Genomic DNA, 17,540 nt, shown 5'->3' on the forward strand with positions numbered 1-17,540 from the left:
CGCACATCGAATGTGTTCATGTTTTTAATCTCGCTTTTACATTGTCAGAAATTGGACATTTAGATTTCTGGTATATAAAATTGGATAGTGTTATATCCCCTAGGTAATCCTCCATTAGACTGCATTCCTCAGGCAATAAGTAAAAGTGCACTAACACGGCTCAGGTTTCTTGTGGCTTTGTTTGCTGTCTTTTTCAAGGGTTTTGCTGTTGTCAGGATGAAAGAAAATCCATACCATATAACTTTTATCTTGCACTGAGGTTGATTTTTTTCCGATATTTAATATAGTGCAGTTATTTCAGTGCATCAAATCACTGTAATAAAGATAATGAGTATTTTTATTTATCCAAAATGAAAATTCACATATCCCAGTTAGGAAGCTAGGATCAGATCACAGGGACAGTCAGGATACAGTGCCCCCTGGGGCAAATAGCAAATAGTCTTGCTGAAGCACTCAACTGTGGCAACTTGACAGTGCTGGGGCTTGAACTCAGATGTTCAACTCCGATCAGAAACCCAGTAACCTACAGCCTTGACCGTTTGAGCCATCACTGCTCAATGTTGTGTTTAAAAGTTGTAAAAACAAGAGATAAATATCTGTAAAATATGCTGGGGTATTTTTATGTGTTGTTTAAATGAAAAGTATTCAAGAATTTTGGAAACAGTAGCCCTGTAAGTCATTTATTTTTAATAGCCTGGGTTTTGTACCCACTGTGTTCAGAATGTTAAAGATGTTTGTTTAGGATTGAGCAGTAACAACTTATACAGTAACCTGCTTAATTGTAGTATACTTTTTTATTTGAATTTTTTAAAATATTTTACGAATTAAAAAAAACTCAACATTAAAACAAGAATATTTTACTGTTTAGATCTGTGTGTGTGTGTGTGTGTGTGTGTGTGTGTGTGTGTGTGTGTGTGTCTTGCATGTATTTTTATCTGTAGTCTGCAGTCCAAAATTAAATTTCCTTTTCTTCCTGAGCTGCCCCAGGTCTATTCAATGAAATACAGTAACATTCCCAAAGGATCATGGTGCTCTACAGTATAAAACAACCTAAAACTACACAAGGATACACATAATACACATAACTAGAATGAACTACAAAAGAGGACTACAACGTACAAATGTGTGCAAACATAGCAGCAGTTGATCATGAGTGTGTGTGTGTGTGTGTAGGTGTGTGTGTGTGTGTGTGTGTATGTTTTGGTGATGTCAGTCCATAGTTTACATATTGCGAAACAGGAAGTTGGAAGGTTTGGTTTGTGTAAAGGGTTTGTGAGTTTATCCAAAATGCCAGTGTCTTTGCAGTCAGTATGTAGTGTAAATTTCTACAACCTCAATTTCATGTTGGGACAGTATGGAAAGTATGGATAGTACAGGTTCTGCGATGTCACACCTCGCTTACTGTGTTAAGCAGCCATGCATGTATAATCTGAGATGAATGGGATTTGGTCCTGTTTTGCTGAAAAAATACAGCGATATCTCTGATAAAAAAAATATAGATATGCAATTTAACCATGTCACAGGCTCTGGCAAAACCACTTATGCTCAACTGAACCTGATGATGGCTTTGGACCTGACACTGATAACCCAGCTGGTGTTTCCAAAAATAAATATTTGAAAAGTTGACTCATTGGACCACAAAACATGTTTTCAGTGTGCCACTGTCCATCTCATGTACTGTAAGATAGAGCCCAGAGAAGCCTTTGATGCCTTTGCAAAGTATCAATGTACTGTATGAGTATCATGGAGTGAGCTCGAAAACAATTCACTTACTGTACAGTAAGGCATAAAAAAGCCATACATTGATACTTTGCAGAGGCATCAAAGACTTCTCTGGGCTCTATCTGAGAGATCGGAGATCACTCACTCTCCAGTTTTGTTCTTTACACATTGAGATTTGATTGGTTTTTCTAATTTTTTTTTATGATATTGTGTACTAAACTTGTCCTATATGAGTGTTATCCTAAAAGTATTGGATAGAATCAATAAGCCTCACCCCATCCTCAAGCTAGATGGACTAGGCCTATTTTTTTAAACTTGTTGTATACTATATAGTTCATCTTTAATTGGTTCGTCTTTTAAACAGCACTTGTTTCTCAACATGTTGTTACAGTATGTCTACTTGACAGATTGTTGTTAGTCTTAAATGTGCCCTGTCCCAACTTTTAGGAAGGATGTAGAAGTCTGCTTGGGATACATGTGATAAATTGGGATAGTTCCACTTGTTAATATGATGGTCTTGGTCCCAATTGATGTAAGCAGGTGTCCTGTGATGGCTTGTGACTGCAGTCACGTAATAGTTTAGCACTGACATTTACACAAACCCGAGCCTCCAATAATGAAATTGGACTCCATATTAACTTAAACACATCAGTATGACCACAAGTAAATCCCTGCTATCTGTTTCACCCAAATGAGGATGGGTTTCCTGTTAAGTCTGGTTCCTCTCAAGGTTTCTTCCTATTTTCATTTCAGGGAGTTTTTCCTTGCCACTGTCCCCTCAGCTTGCTCATCATTGCTGCACAGTCATGAATTAGCAAAGTGAACAACAGTGGACTGGGCACACAGTCTTGGCGCTCCACTGCTCATTCAGGTGGTCTTGGAAATGTTGTTTCCTATCCAGGACTGTGGTCTTCTAGTCAGGAAGCTTAGAATCCAGTTTCATGAGTTTTAGGCATGGTAAGATACAGTACCTGGTCAGTGGGAGGAAGGAGCCAACAGGAGGTTGTTCAGCAGATATGGAAGGTAGCCATCACTATCACAGACTGATGTTGGTGATGACCTGGATGCCCTGCCACATGCAGTCATACCCTGGAAGTAGCTGTGGATTTCCTGTGTATGTGGCGCAGAACATGTTGGCCCTTATCGTTTTCAGGACTGCCTGTCAAGTTCTTTTGAAGGCCTAGTCTTTGGTAGGGTAAAAAATTCTGCTGTCAGCCAAGGTTTATATTTAGAGCAAGTTGTAATGGTCTTGGAGACAGTGAAGTCATCAATGCACTTGCTGATGTACAGTAGCTAGTCGATGATGTTGTGTACTCTTCCAGGTTAGCAAAGTCACCTTTGGTTTCAGCTTCCCTGAACACATGCTCCTACAGTACATATGCATATGGTTGTAAGAAAAGCTCGTTTCCTTTCTTGGTTTTCTGTCTGACCCATCAAACATATTCAACATAATAGTGTTGATTAACCAGTGCTTAATATTTAAGAGGGGGAACTGGAGTACCTGGAGGAAAGGAAGGGGGAACATGCGAACTCCATGAACAAAATACAGAAGTGAGATTTGAAATTCCAACCTTGAAGTTGTAAGGTAACAAAGCTCATATCCCTTTACAAAATATATTTTGAGGCTTGGAGAACAAAAAAAAGTTGTTTTGGAAATATAAATAATCAAGCGAATTTCTTCCCCAGAAAGCAAATTAAGTCTTTAAAAAGATACAAAACTATTTGCAAAAGTATTTCCCAAGAACGGCATTTATGTGAAATGTGGGGGTCAAGTCAAAACATTGGAGACCTATGTGCAGCGCAGAAATTCTTAGATCCAAAGCTTTAGAGTCATCCCACCCCCCCCCCCCCCCCAGCACCCCCACCCCTCCCCCCCGCCATGGGCCACATCCCACTTTAAAAATCTAAAACTGCTGTAAACACCCACACCACATTCATCCCGAAGCCTTTCTCGCCGCACCCAGTGCATACAGAGTGAGAAAACAATTGAAAGATGGAAGAAAAAGGCACAGTTTTTGATGAGGGACCCAAAGCAGACACATACCTGGGTTGGTCCATCTTCAACACCATATGCTGCTGTACTCCTATTGGAATCGTCGCACTTGTGCTCTCCTTACGGGTTAGTAATTTAACATCATAGTTTATTTTTTATTGGTAATAAAAAATGAAGATGGATATGAACATATGTATATATATATTTTTTTTTTTCATATATAGACTGATACAGCTAATATGATTGGTGATGCTACAAGAGCTAATGCACATTCCAGGCTGGCCAAGAAACTGAATGTTGCCGCACTGTTGACTGGAGTCATTGTTCTCATCATCTGTGCTGTTGTTTACGCAATCCTGCTTCAAAGAATCTAAAATGCAAAATACAATGTAGAAGAGTCAAACCACATCACATCCTGTTTTCTGCATACAACATTGAAAGTAATTGAAAGTATTTGCATTTGGCTTAAACGTCTGCTTTTTAATTTCTCTTGTATTGTATTACATTGTATAAACCACTTGCACCGTTATTGTTATTTTTCATATATGAATGTATCCTTTGTTTATGATGTATGGAGGCATCTTAGAAATATCTAAATAAAATTGTCCGAATTTATGCTACTTTCTTTTTCTTGGCCTCCTTTTTTTCCCCCAATGCAATAAAATGTCTAAAATTAAGTCAAAATATGTGAGTTTGTCGTAATTTTGATGTGTGTTTTCTTTTAAAGCTATTTTTTAGCTAATAGTCTGAAGTCTAGGTCTAGTTTACAGATTACTTGGGTTGCACTTAGTTTTGAAATATTTTATTAAAATATGTGTAATAACTTACAAAATATGGACATAATAGCAATTTCAGATTATTAAATCAGATAATAATTTATCTGCTATTTGGTCACAAAACAATACAGTATAAGTTTGGGTTTATTTTCTGCAGCAGCCAGCAACAGTCAGCTTTCTTGAATATTTCGTGCAAGAACAGTATTGTCAAGTGCATTGGCGAAACCCATCAAGCACCATAATGAAACTGGCTCTCATGAAGACCTTCCCAGGAAAGCAAAACCAAAACTTACCTCTGCTGCAGAGGAGAAGTTCATTTAGAGTCACCAGCCTCAGAAACCACCAACTAACAAACAGCACCTCAGATTAGAGCTGTAATAATTTGAAATATTTATTATTGAAATGTATATTTTTCATTTTTATCAAGATTGCAGACAAAATTTGTGTTGGTTAAGTAGATCCAATACAATAGGACTAGTGATGCACTGACCGAGCCTGCTTTTTCAGCTTACATAAACAGCAGCTGTGATTGCACCTGGAGAATTCTCAAATGCTGGACAGTCAATGGCACCTGATTTGCCAAATATGAAATGTTGTTTTTTATGTCATTTTAATCAAAATAACTAATCGGGTCTAAAAAGTGACAGAACCTAGTGGCAAAGGTCCTAAGTTGTCAATACCAAAATTTTTTTGATTTCCTCCTCATCTTTCCCACTTTACAGGTTATGATATAACTATAGTACTATTCGGCTACTAGAAATGTCATTTGAGATTCAGCCGTTAAAAGAAAAAAAAATTATGCTAATATTATACAAATCAAAGTCAAAGCAATTTTTTATGTGCATGTCTTTATATTTTGATAATATAATATTATAGTTCATATTATAATAAAGTATAAAATACTTTATGTACTATAAATGTACACTAAAACTCATATTAGATTCTCAATATTAAGAATGTTGACAAAGAAAACGAACAAAACACAAAACGAAATATATACGAAATATATAAGCCGTGTAAGACCAAACAAAAATAAATAAAACAAAACGAAAAAAAAGAAAACCTGTCCAAACAATACAAGAAAAATAGCATAAAATACAAGCTGGACAAAACAAACCTTTGTTTTTGAAAAGTGTTTGCCTTTTTTTATAAACCACTCTTGGAGTGTTTACTCTCAACCTTTCTCTCATTACTTGTTTAAGTGGTGTACTAATAGATCAAAGGCAAAATCATCTCAATAAATTTTTTTTAAATCCCTAACGTCATTACCAGCTCGTCACGCCAGCTGCAAAGAAGAGCATCTTGAGTGTGTGTTCTGGTAAAGGGGACAGTGGACACTCACACACTAATATGTGTTAATGTTTATTTTATTGACATTCTTGAGTAATCAAGGCTAAATGTACATTAGTGTGCTGCAGAGAGATGGTTAATGGAGAAATAAATGAAGAATAAAAAATAAAGGAAGATTGAAAAACCAAAGGGGAAGAACAGAAGCAGGCATAACAAGCACAGACTTCCAAATTAAACATAAAATAAATGAATAAAAACTATTGCTTGTGCAATCAACATCCTTAAAGTGGTCAGCAATGTTTTCAAGGAGAACATCATAATGGTTACAAAACAACTGCACTGCTGGACAGATGTGTTACTTAAGCAATATCACACAAGAGGAAGTGCTGTTGTGGTAGATATGTAGTCCTTGACACAAGGATGTGACGGAAGGCATCAGAGCCATGCTGATATCCAGAACCTTGAGTGTAATATCGCTTTTATACAACACTACTGTATATACCACAAACACCATCATTATCAAAGGATTATTATTGGTTTCTTTTTTTATCCAGTTAATTCGCACTGCCAACACTGCATCCTTCCATGACTGACAGTTAGGTGCCGACACTCCGTTTCATTAACAGGGCTAAAAAGGAGAGCTAGTGCACTAAGGTGTATGATCACTTGTTCCACACAATGAGTCGTGCAAGTGATTAAGGGTTAGACAGAGAGAAACCAGAGAGCTACTGCCTTGTTTAGGCCTTGTCTTGTTAGCTTAGTAGCTCACTTAGAGCATAAAATAAAACAATGCAAATAGTCCTGAGACAATACAGAAGCAATTACTTGGAAGCAATAATTAATCAGACAATGTGTTCCTTTAAGATGGCAAAACCCCCCTGGGGTGTATTTTCTTGCAGAAGGTGCTCCTGTGACTGGTTTTGAATGTGGGTTTTAGCAGGCAGTACTGCACCCTACCATACTGACCTACTTTCACCGATACTGAGACTCACAGCTGTTATTGAGGTATACATACTGTATAGTTAAAGATTCCATCTGTTACCATCTATTATAACTACTCGCAGGAAGCCTTCGTCCAATCAGATCGCTCGTTTGGAACTAAACGTTGTACTATAATGCAAACACAAGATAACATCTGATAAACATTCCCTTTTTTGTGCAGGACAGAGTTGCAGTGTATACATTTTTTCATTGAAACAGTATATCCCCATGCACACACACATACTGTACACATTGAAATAATTGACTTGTCTGGGGCCCGGACAGTGTGTAAGCCCGGGGTTGAATTTCATTCCCAGTTTCCTCCTGCTCTCTTTACATCTTACTTTAGCACAGTGCAATACTTTATCTTGTTCGCCCCACACACTTTTTTATTTTTTACTTTTTTATACAATTTATATTGCACATTATATTTGGTATAATGTATTCAATTATTTAATCATAAGTGTTTCTACTTGAGGGTGGTGGGATTATGTTATTCATTAGTGTGGATGTGTGTCATTTTAGTCATTTCCAAAGTTTTAGTAATGTTTCCAAGGTGAAAAATGTGTTCATTTTGTTTCTGTTTTGAGTCATAGGACTATAGGTTGAAATTAGACCCTTTTCTCCTTAGCTAGCCATCCCACTCCATCAAGCCACATCCCACTGAATATCTAAAAGTGTTGCTACCACCCATGCCACATTCCTGCTGTAGCTTTCCTCACACATCCAGTGCACGCACAAAAGAAGACTCAGAGAAAACAACTGAAAAATGGAAGGAAAAGCCACTGTGTCAACTCGTGGATCCAATGTACCCACATACTTGGCCTGGTCCATTATTAACACACTGTGCTGCTGTACTCCCATTGGAATTGTTGCAATTGTTTTCTCCTGCAAGGTAAGTAACTAAACTAAATTTTTTTTCTTTATCTCTTTTGATAATTATTGTAAAAATGAAAATAATAAAAAAATATATACTATATATATTATTATCATTGTTATTATTCATTTATTTATTTATTTATTTTTTATTATAGACGGACACAGCCAATGTTGTTGGTGATACCACGAGAGCTAATGCGCATTCCAGGATGGCCAAGAAACTGAATATTGCCGCACTGGTCATTGGAATCGTTTTTCTCATAATTTTTATCATCATTGGTGTGATATCACAAGGACATTAGTAACAGCACAGTGCAAGGCAGTGGAGCTGACTCACACCCTTTCATTATGGTTACATAAGGAAAACACTCTGTATCTTTGTTTTTTTTTTTTTTTTTTAAAGAAATTCAATTCTTGATACAGACATAAGATACAATGTATTATGTATTGTATTTACAAAAGTGTATAATATTCTTCTAATCCTTTTGTGACCAAACAATCTGTGAGTTTGTCTGTGGCTTAACTGTGTCTTAACCAACACTACATTATTTTTTATACACAAATATTTTGTTATTCACTTTTTTTTTATCATTTTTAATTTTAAACATGAATGTATGAAATCCAAATAAAATCTGTAAGACTTCATAGTTCTTTGTCCTTCTTTCTTTTTCCTCTTTTTTTCCTTTTCTCCCTCCACTGACTATGGAAAAAGGGGTAAAATGGACCTTGTAGTAACTATATTAGTACAGAAAAGTATGTTGATTGATTGGTTCTTTGTGTGTGAGTGCGTGTAAATGTGTGTTAGTGCGTGCGTGCATGTATGTGCATGACTGGGGGTGTGTCTTCATGCATTGTTGGGGTTTTGTATAAACAATGTTAAAGGGTGGGGATGCAACTCTGGACTTTCCAGAGGCTCCTAAATCCTTTTTTTTTTTTTCTGGATATAAGAATAGTGTTGTTTTGGAACATCACATCGAACATCCTATAGACAATAGAAAAAAACTGTTTTAGGCTTTTGCTTTCCTATGTGCTAATTAAGAAAACACTTTTTTGTGTAAGAACCAGCCAGGTTTACACCTTTAATTCCAAGAATAAGCAAATTGCAAATTGTAAAATTAAATTGATTGCAATTATCAGTCAGCCGAACTCTATGTAAACAATATAGACAAAAAATAAACTGACCATTACAGGCACAAGTGTGTTATCTCCAAACTGTTCAAACAAGGTTGTACAGTAAGTGCAATTAAACATGACGTGCTGCAGCATTACAAATTCCCTTCATCAACCCAAACCTGTCCCAGCATTACAATTTCCCTCTGCACAAAACAAGCTCTATGGTTTGCCAAGTGTGGAGTAAAAGAACTCCAGTGTCCTGAACAGAGCACTGACCTCAACCCCACTACGCACAAGTACAATGACACAGTTGAGCAGAAAAATGCCAGATAAACTTTTAAATCTACTGACAGTTAAAGGGAAAAGTCAAGATGCAAAACTTTAGATCTTCCATTATGAACAGTTTTTTTTTTCCACTAAGAAATCTGTTACAAATTACCGACTGAAAAAATGTGCGCAGAAGAGGGCCCCTCTTTTATTTAGTTTTTCTGCCATTCTGAGGTAGACTTCAGATGATTTTCCTGTTGCATGGCCCAATTTCAACTAAGCTTTAGCTGTCGAACAAAAACCTTCCATACCACTATTTATTCAACAAAAATAAAGCCAAAATAAAAAAAACTGTTCAATTAAGTTTCTTATGGCTTCCAAAGATACAGTATAGGGTGTAGAGGAATGTGTAAGGAAAGTAAGTCAGGCTGTATGGTGTGATGCTACTCCTGACTCACTCACTCATCTTCTATACCGCTTTATCCTGTATACTGTATATCCCCGCGACCTGGAGCATATCCCAGCAGGCTTAGAGCACGGGGCAGGGTACACCCTGGACAGGGTACCATTCCATCGCAGGGCACACACAAATACACACCCACACACCCATTCACACACTACGGGCAATTTGGGAACGCTAATAAGCCTAACCTGCGTATCTCCGGAATACCCGGAGGAAACCCACCAAGCACGGGGAGAACATGCACACAGAGACGGGAATCATGCCTGGCAGGGAATCGAACCCGGACCTTGTAGGTGCAAGGCGACAGTGCTAACCACTACGATGCTACTCCTACCATCCTTAATTATTGTCTTATAATAATACAGTACCAAATGGGTTCTAGTCTGCTTATATTTATTTTTTTATTCATGTAATTATTGTCATTTTAAACAGTTAGATATATAGATTGACTGATATGGGTTTTTCTACGACCGATGCCAAGGCCGATCTTTAGAAATTAGGGCAGCCAATGGTCAATATACTATGCCAGTATTTTTCACTTATATGTTTGGCCGGTATTTTTTTTCCTCCAATTATAAAATGCAACAGTTTAATAATAGCAAATGATGCACAAAATTCTTAAACTTAAATCAACATTTATTTATTTGAAATTTTTTTTGCATTATTTATTCCATAATTTAATTATTCCATAGATTACAATCTAATACTATTCTTGTTTCTGTTTCTGATTTTTCCTATTTTTATTGAAATAAGTACGGTCCTAAGCAACATAAAAAATCTGTTGCAACTGAAAAATATAAGCTAAGAGGTGATTTAACATTTACTAGCACATACCTGTAACATAAGCAAATGGTTTGCGCATAATTGGTAGAAATTTGGACAGCGCTAACATAAGACAAATCCCAAACAGGCTAGCGCAATCAAAATCATACAGTTTTATGTTACAAGAAAAACAAACAAACTAAACAACTTTAACAAAAGTATTGTGATATTATGTGATGTGAAGAATTCCCTTTCACTTTTAGATTAATGTTCATTAAATATAAATAACAACAGCTAAATGCGTCTGCCTGTTGATCGGCACAATAATATGCTCAGGCATCAGCCGATTATTAAAAGTGGCAAAAATGGCCCAATTATTCTGCTAATTGATTAATTGTTAAACTGTAGTTAGATAGTTCAAATGTTGGAACATCTGTGAAACAATTAGTTCCGTAGTATATTTATGCTAAAGCAGGTACAAATATGGCTTTTCTTTACCAGCCTTTCTTTTTGTAGATAATAAGACGAAATAGGAAGCAATTACCACTAAAACAGGCTGAAAGAAACTGCTGACATTGGAGACTCCTTCCATAAATGTTAAACTTTTACAGAAAACACCATATCAACGATTCCATATCTTTGTTATATAACAACACATTTATTTGATGATTTTAGAAGGTCGATCATTTACCAGAAGCAACAATGCTCTAGACGGCATAAAAAACCATAAAAACCTTCTTTTATGTTTTAATCTGGTTAATGTGAAAAAAAACAATGAATAAATTAATTATCTAAGTGTTTTTCTGTAAGTCTTGACTCTATTCTGTAAACAAGGCTCTTCCTTTGTTTATTGTTGTGCCTGAAAAAGGAAGAAAGGGAGTCAAGTGGACAGTGGAATTTCTTCTCAAAGTTTCTCCCAGGCTTTGGTGGTTCTTTTTTTTTCTTTCTTTTTGCTGCTCTGGAAAGAAAATAACAATCTCTTCCAGATGGAGCCTGTTTCAAGTTTTATTAACTGAAGCAAGGTGCCCCAAGTATCCCATAGAATCCACCCATTTACCCACAGCCAATCAGAAGCATTGTTTTTAAGCGAGCCAAAGCGAGTGAGGAAACACTCGCACACAAGAATGCAGTACTGTATGTTTAAGTGTTGCACTGTTTGCAATGTTCAACTGAGCCATGTCAATTATTTTGGTGTAATCTACAGTAAGTAATCCATTTTGTGAAGACCAAAAGTTTGAATAAAGTTACAACAAAAAGATGAAAAAAGTTTTAGGAAAGGATCACTTTGTGTTGCTGCGTTAGTTAGTGCAAGCCCCATTTTGTTTTACATTCATGCACTGTTGTTGTATTCAAAAATCCATGCTTGCCTAGTTTTTTGGTTTAAAAAATCATGATGTGAAAGCTAATATGTCTTTTTCTCTGCACACAGAGTTTAGTTTGTAAATAGAAAAAAAAAAGGCATGTGATTCTCCTTCGATGGGATGCATAAATGTTTTCTTATAATGGTTCTCATGATCGCCTTTATAATGGCTTTTCCATATACATGAGGATTTCACTCCTTGTACCCCACTATTCAAAATGCATGGGTTAAAACTTTTGCACTCAACTGTACTGTATCTGTATCTGTACTGTTTTCAATACCGAAAGGACTCTGTTTAAGACATTGTTTTCCAACAGTATGACTTTGTTAGAAACAGTTCTTGGCATCTACACATCAACACAACTGGCACCACTGGCATTATCTGCTTCATTGTAGCCACAAGCATAGTAATGGGTAACAGATGTTTACAAAGGTTTAACCCTATGACATATTCCGTAGTTGTTTCATTACAATATGGAACTGAAATGTACATCAGGATTATTTCCTACATATTTTTAAAAGAGCCCATAGTTGTTGTTGTTTTAACGGGGGGAGGGGGTTCAGAAAACTTATTTAGTTGTGATTGTAAGTATTCACTGAAATACTTTCTGAAACCTGAAACTCTGGTCCAACCCCTAGCCATCACATGTAAAATGAAGCCCATCTGTATGCAATTAACGTGTACTCTGATCTCAATATAAATACATCTGTTCCTGGAATGCCCCAGATGTTGGTAAATACACATTGAAACATCATGAAGAACCAAATGAGACATCAAACCAACTTTGGCACAAAGCTCCAAAAAATATCCATCAGAGTTTGGTTATTAAAAGAACCAAATAAAAATAATATCCAAAATATTACACCATTAAATAATTATATAATTATTAATAGAATTTCATTCTGCACACTTCATTTTTTATTATGCATATTTGTACAGTCATTACTGTGTAGACTTTGTATAGCTAGTTTTTTTTATATATATTTCTTCTGTATTCCATATTTTATATTTTATATTCCGTTCTTCTTATCTGCAGCTTTTCTATATTTTAGAAAGAAGGTCTATATATTTCATTATTTTATTCTTTATTTAAATTTCCTACTTCTATTGATAATTTAGATTTTAAAGGCCACGAGCGGTCGTATAAGTATTTACTGCATATCGTACTGTGTATGACTGTTTATGTGACGAATACAATTTAATTGGAATTTAAATACGTACAGCCATGACTCCTTTTACAAAGTCAGTGACTAAATAACAGCAACATCAGGCTGAGACACAACCATAAAGTGAAGGATAACTTTAAAAGGACTGCAGAGATTCACAGCTCAGATGCTGGAAGTTGTTTACAAGATCATCATACCTAAACTCTCCACAAAGTGGTTTTTAATAGAAAAGCAAGAAGAAAGCTATTATCAAAGGAGGGGAAAAAGCCATTTAACAAAGGTTTTAGGGTGTGTCATCTTAAAAACAGAGTCAATTCCAGCACTCCAAGTTAACTAAAATTAAGCAACCCAAAAAAAAAAAAAAAATAATAATAATAATAATAATAATAATAATAATAATAATAAACTTAAACCCTTTACTTTGCCTTAATCTTACTCTACAGACATTTGGAACAACACAAATACACAACCATAATGTTTATAATTATATAAAAGATCCCAATGTTATATAAACTAGCAGCATACAGTAGCAACACGTTAATATACATACAGTAAGTGTATATGACACACAAAAGGATGCAGATATAGCTGCATACATTTCTTATTGCACATTTGTCCTTTTCTTTCCTCTTTCTTTCTAAACTTGAAAGAACAATACACACCCCAAAATCATGACAAATTAAACCATTTCATATTGGGGGTTAGTTTAAGCAATATCATACTAAAGATAGTGATGTTGTACTGAATATCAGCATGGGTATGATGCAGATATAGGCAAGTGCAACCCCTGAGTGCCAAAGGCATCCCAAGTATTAAATATGCCTTCAAAAGTAGAGTATATATTCAAAGTATTATGAATGATTTGTGGTTTATTTAGTAGCATCTCATATAGGGTAAGCGATTTCGCTAATTGCGTTGATTTACCGTGCCCTCCCCTGCAGTCAGGGTTCCAATGGGGAGACCTGACCTGATATCCACCTCATCACCTCCTTCTCCATTTTGTACTTCTGAATAAGAGACCATCCCTACACACCCTGCCACCAACAAGATTAATTGATCCACACAATGTCATGAATGCATTTTTCTTTTCTTTTTTTTTGGTTTAAATTTCCCAGGAACCCTGCTTGTACTCTTTCAAAATGTGTAAACCCTGCAGACCTCTGATGATACAATCTTTTATTGTATTTTTTTTTTTTAATGCACAAAGGGTACAGGATGTTTTAGACGTACCAAAACATGTGGAAGGAGCTTTTCCTCAGAACTAGCAGTTACATGGGTGAGTTATTGAGTCTTTTATGACGGATTTTATAACGGATGTTATTTTCTTTTATTGCAACTTGCAACTTATTAGGTCAATTGGCACCATGATTGGGTATAAAAAGAGCCTCTCAGAGTGGGAGTGTCTCTCAGAAGTCAAGATGGGCAGAGGATCATCAATTCCCCCAATGCTGCGGCGAAAAATATTGGCGCAATATCAGAAAGGAGTTTCTCAGAGAAAGATTGCTAAGAGTTTGAAGTTATCATCATCTACAGTGCATAATATAATTCAAAGATTCAGAGAATCTGGAACAATCTCTGTGCCTCTAATACTGGATGCCCATGATCTGCTGGTCCTTAGGCGGCACTGCATCACATACAGGAATGCTACTGTAATGGAAATCACAACATGGGCTCAGGAATACTTCCAGAAAACATTGTCGGTGAACACAATCTACAGTGCCATTCGCCGTTGCCAGCTAAAACTCTACATAGGTCAAAAAAGAAGCCATATCTAAACATGATCCAGAAGCTCAGGCGTTTTCTCTGGGCCATTTAAAATGGACTGTGGCAAAGTGGAAAACTGTTCTGTGGTCAGACGAATCAAGTTCATTTTGGGAAACTGGGACACCATGTCATCTGGACTAAAGAGGACAAGGACAGCTCAAGTTGTTATTAGTGCTCAGTTCACAAGTCTGCATCTCTGATGGTATGGGTGCGTGTGGGATGGGCATCTTACACATCTGAAAAAGCACCATCAATGCTGAAAGGGATATCCAAGTTCTAGAACAACATATGCTCCCATCCAGGCATCGTCTCTTTCAGGGAAGACATTTCCAACATGACAATGCCAGACCACATACTGCATCAATTACAACATCATGGCTGCGTAGGAGAAGGGTCCGGATACTGAAATGGCCAGCCTGCAGTCCAGATCTTTCACCCATAGAGAACATTTGGCGCATCATAAAGAGGAAGATGCGACAAAAAAGACCTAAGACAGTTGAACAACTAGAAGCCTGTATTAGACATGAATGGGACAACATTCCTATTTATAACTTGAGCAACTTATCTCCTCAGTCCCCAGATGTTTGCAGACTGTTATAAAAAAGAAAAGGGGATTCCACACAGTGGTAAACATGGCCTTGATGGCCTTAAAGTGGTAAACTTTTTTGAGATGTGTTGAAAACATGAAATTTAATATCAACTTATTTTTCCCTTAAAATGATACATTTTCTCAGTTTAAACATTTGTTTGTTGTATTCTGAATAAAATATTGCAATTTGAAACATCCACATCATGCTAATCATGCTAATGTGCTGCCTTGTGTAGCTTAGCAAAAACATGTTAGCTCATGGTGGCTAAGCTGATGCCTTATGTAGATAACAGATGTCCATGAACATCAGCTGTGGTGTGAATGTTTTAATGCATTTCTCACTTTTGGATAGCTGTAGTTTACGGTAGCTTTTTGTTTCGGTTTTTGGTTAGCTTATGATACTGCTATCTATACTAGCTCCACATGGCTAAAATACTGCTTTGTGTACCGTAGCTCAAAGATTTTTTTATTTTTTTAGTATAAGTCGTTGTATGGCATTACAAAAGCTTATGTTGTATTTAGGCATGGTCATTAGAGATTAATGGCCAGGGGTAGCTCAGTAGTTAAGGCATTGGCCTACAGTTCGGAAGATCCCAGGTTCAACCACCAAGTTGCCACTGTTGGTCCCTTGAGCAAGGCCCTTAACCCTCATCTGCTCAGATGTATAATGAGATTTAAAAAAAAAATGTAAGTCGCTCTGGATAAGAGTGTCTGCTAAATGAAATGAAAATGTAATGATGATTATATTTAATTGTGTTATCATGCTAATTTTTTTTCTTTTTTTCTAAACAGTTGTAACAGTGCAAATGCAAACAAGCAGGCAAGATGCAGACAGCCCATCACTGTTTAATGAAAAACCCAAGCAGGCAAGTATGATGTCACTCTGTTATTCCTGTCCACATGGGAACCTGGACCACAACTGGGGTCTGGATTCGGGGTAGATCTCTCGTATTTCAAAAGTGGATGGACACACAATGAGTATGTGTCTGCACCTGTGTCTGCACATTGACTGTACAGGGTGTAAGAGTGGGCTTTACAAACCTAACACCCATTTTTCATCGTGCACTGTTTCTGTTTTTCACTGTGTTTTACCCTGAATGTGTTTTTGTATGGCTATATTTATGCCATTAATGTGCCTTTTGTGTAAAAGATCATCTGTGTCCCTCTCCCCTCAATCCTGGACATTTTCATTTTGAGTGAGTACTGTAGGGTAGAGACCTGCACTCCCGCGGGTCCCAGGGCACGGAGTGTGGCGCGGGACAAGATTTGATGGGTGAATGCGGGTGCGGGCGGTAAGGTCCATGTATGTGTAGGTTGCCGGAGAATAAAATTAATCACGGGACTCCCGCAAAATGGAATTATCTTAAATTTAATTTATTGAAAACAAATACTATATTATTTATCTACTGCACAAAAGCAACAAGAACGACTAAATTAAAATAAAAACAAATTACAGGCGCAATTCTCGCGTGGTTCATGTGCAGTACTATAGGCTATAGGTCCACATCAAGGCAAAATGTCTGAAGAGCATGATGCAGGTGGAACACTTAGTGTTACAGATATTAGTTCATTATTAAAGAAAGCCACATACAAAAGCCAAACAAAGGAAAATCTGATATTTTTCGATAGTATGCAACAGGGATGGAAAGAACCTTCCTTTTGCAAGCTGCGACAAATGCAGCAAAATACTGACATACAGCGGGCACAAGTCTGGAACTTCAGGTCTGAAGCGTCATGTATGCACAGTTTTGAAAGGCCAAACTTCCCTGTCGTTTACAGCAAGTAAGTCGAAAGTGTCAAGTGCACTAAAAGATGAAACAACAGAAAAATGCGTTGACTTTGTTTGTGCCGACCTAAGACCTTATGACACCGTCTCTGGCCGGGGTTTCTTTAAAGTAGCGCAGCACCTCGTTGTCACAGCAGCCAAGATTGGAAAATTCAATGTAAAGGAAATTTTGCCACATCTTAACGACATTGTCACAAAATGTGAGTGAAAGGGGACTAACACTAAGAAGAGCTGTAGTCACTGACATGACCGATACAATTGTGAAATACGGTTGCGCAGTGACAACTGACATCTGGACTGAAAACTATCAAAAAACCTCTTTCCTATCAGCCACAATACATTACATAGATGCAAATTACGACTTGGTGTCAAAGGTGCTTTTTGCAGCACTATTCGATGCGGGCATTTCAAAAACCAGCGAAAACATTCAAGCTTTACTATTTCAAAATCTCAGAGTATTTGGAATAGATAGCTCACAAGCAAAGAAACTTGACTTTGTCACTGACAGAGGAGTGAACATGATCGCAGCTCTAAGCGGTTTCACTAGACTGAACTGTAGCGCTCACATACTCAACACCATTTTTTCACATGCATTCTTGTCCGCTGTGATGGACAAAACACCCGAAGT

The 17,540-nt window shown here is 36.9% G+C and overlaps 2 long non-coding RNA genes across 2 annotated transcripts; both read left to right on the top strand.

Annotated features, from left to right (window-relative positions):
- The first annotated feature begins 3,643 nt into the window (after nt 1-3,643).
- LOC128511816 (uncharacterized) lies at nt 3,644-4,399 on the top strand. The gene is made up of 2 exons (XR_008356214.1): nt 3,644-3,841; nt 3,940-4,399. It is a non-coding gene; the product is annotated as an uncharacterized LOC128511816 (long non-coding RNA).
- A 2,994-nt stretch (nt 4,400-7,393) lies between these two features.
- Nucleotides 7,394-8,037, top strand: LOC128511815 (uncharacterized). Its single transcript, XR_008356213.1, has 2 exons — nt 7,394-7,657; nt 7,797-8,037. It is a non-coding gene; the product is annotated as an uncharacterized LOC128511815 (long non-coding RNA).
- The last annotated feature ends 9,503 nt before the right edge of the window (nt 8,038-17,540 follow it).

This window comes from Clarias gariepinus, chromosome 24 (genome assembly GCF_024256425.1).
Source record: "Clarias gariepinus isolate MV-2021 ecotype Netherlands chromosome 24, CGAR_prim_01v2, whole genome shotgun sequence".
Classification (NCBI taxonomy): domain Eukaryota; kingdom Metazoa; phylum Chordata; class Actinopteri; order Siluriformes; family Clariidae; genus Clarias; species Clarias gariepinus.